This window comes from Fukomys damarensis, unplaced genomic scaffold (assembly GCF_012274545.1).
Source record: "Fukomys damarensis isolate Sample0158 unplaced genomic scaffold, DMR_v1.0_HiC HiC_scaffold_33, whole genome shotgun sequence".
Taxonomy (NCBI): domain Eukaryota; kingdom Metazoa; phylum Chordata; class Mammalia; order Rodentia; family Bathyergidae; genus Fukomys; species Fukomys damarensis.
The window spans coordinates 26,973,472-26,975,957 of record NW_022900945.1 but is presented as its reverse complement, the minus strand read 5'-3'; positions in this window follow the sequence as shown (position 1 = coordinate 26,975,957).

Here is a 2,486-nt window from a genome sequence, read left to right as displayed (position 1 = left end):
GGTGTGAATAAACTGTAATAGTACATAAGATCCTAATGAGATAACTGACATTGTGAAATGGGAAGAAAAGGGCTAAAGGTGTAGGGAAAGTGGGAAGAGTAGGGGAAAGGTAATAAGGGAAAAATATGAGAAAATGAAAAAAAATGGAAATAAAGTGTTTGTAAATGGGGAAGGGAAGAGGGGGTGAAGGGAGGGCAGGGACAAGGGGAAAAAAATGAGAACAAAGACCACCTGTCATGTAAAGGTACAAGATCCCGATGATGAATGTAACTGTACTGTATACATAAAATGTACCAATAAACTCAATAAAAAAATGCAAAGAATGAGAAATTAGATTCATTCATAGGAAAACGGATACATATTGAGGATATACTCCTAAGTGAAATAAATAAATCACACATGTATAAATACCAAATAGTTTCTCTGGTGTGAACAAACTGTAATAGTACATAAGATCCTAATGAGATAATTGACAATGTGAAATAGGAAGAAAAGTGCTAAAAGTGTAGGGAACGTGGGAAGGGTAGGAGAAAGGCAATAAGGGAAAGAAAAAAACAGGAGAAAATGAAAAAATGGAAATAAAATATTTGTAAATGGTGAGGGGAGGAGGGGGTAAAGGGAAGGCAGGGACAAGGGGAAAAAATGAGAACCAAGACCTGTCATGTAAAGGTACAAGATCCCAATGATGAATGTAACTGTACTGTATACATAAAATATATCAATAAACTCAATGAGAAAAAAAAAAGAAAAACAAGTGCATATGGGAATTTAGAGAATGACACAATTGACATTTTAAATCAGTGGAGAAGCCAGTTATGGTGGCACATGCCTATAATCCCAGGAATTGGGAGGCTGAGGCAGGAGGATGGCCATGAATTAGAGGCCATCCTGAGATACATAGTGAAAACTAGCCTGAACTATATATGGAGACTTTGTCTCAAAAAAAGAGAGGACTCACCATCAATGATTCTGCAACAAATCTCCTTTACTTCTTATACAAAAAAAAAAAAAAAAATCTAGATGAAGCCAAGATTTAAAAATAAATCCATTAAAAGGAAAACATGGGGTCGGGGATTTAGCTCAGTGATCTCCACTACTGAAGAAAAAAAAAAATTAACCTGAATACAGCATGACTTTAAACATAGAAGCCAGAAAAAGACTGATATGAATTTCTATAAACAAACAAAAAAAAGTACCATAAACAAAATCAGCAGACAGACTGGGAAAGAAAAATGGCAACACATACCTTAAAGGGCTGTTATTCTTAATAATGCATGTAAATAACACCTACAAAATCATTTTTTATAAATGCTGTTATTACAGCAAGCCTAGGGGTTGTGAATTACAAAGGAAAAGTGGGCACAATTCAAGAACAGATAAATCACAGGAAAAGAAGTGCAAATTATCCTATGTAGGAAGAGATGCTCAGCTTCACTCTAAAGACAGGAATGAAAGCTACAACTCAAAACCATTTGTCATTTGTTTGCTAACATGAGGGTTATCAGGAAACAGACATTCTGCCAAAATCTATCAAAGAACGCACAGATTAAGAATGTACAAAGAAAACTCTGAGCTCCTAGGAGTTTGTGCTAAAGACATACTTGCATTTGTGTACAATTAGTAAATACAAGGATGTTCACTGAATGAAGCATTGCATGTAACAGGAAAATGATGGATACCTAAATGTCCAAGTGTTAGGAACTGTTAAATCATTACACCTGTGTACAATGACATAACCAACTCTACAGATGTTTAGAAATAAAATATGACATACTGACCACTGCTTTGCAAAGGATATATATCACCCATATCGGTAACAGTATACATGCAGAAACAATAGCTATAAAAATGCTGACATGTGCATAAAATAGATCTAAAAAGCTTTCCAAGAAACCATGATCACTAATAGGTTGTGGGCAGAACTGTAAGACTGGGATAAGAATGGGAAGGATATGTACTTTTCTCTGTATCTTTTTTGACAATATTGGATTTTGTATCCTTTCTATGAATTAGTTTCATTGTTCTAATACATTTTAAAAATTTCATGAATCATTTTTTTCCCTTCCTCATTTAGTGAGGAAGAACCCCAACCTTGAGTAAAACTAAAGTTGTCAGAAGAAAAGGTAGAGGACAGTCATTCCCGCCTGGAGAAGCCAACAGGTAGAGTGGGCCTCGGACCCCTTGGTACTGGAATCACAGAGAAAGAGTGGACAATCTCACAGAAATGCAGGTTCCCGGGCCCCGCCCCAGATTGGCGAGACCGTAATCCTGGAGTGACGCCCAGAAATCTGCATTTTTGACAGATTCTGTTGCGTGCTAATTTTGAGGCGGGGGGCTGGAAAAGCCTTCAGCCTGTACCGCACTTCGCGTAGACGAGTTTTCTTGTCCCTCCCTCACAGCCACTGTCACCTCGCCGCGTCCTCCGTCAGGCCCAGGCCGAAGGCCTCACTTCGCGGTCGCCTCCTCTCCCTCCGCCGCCGCCCCAG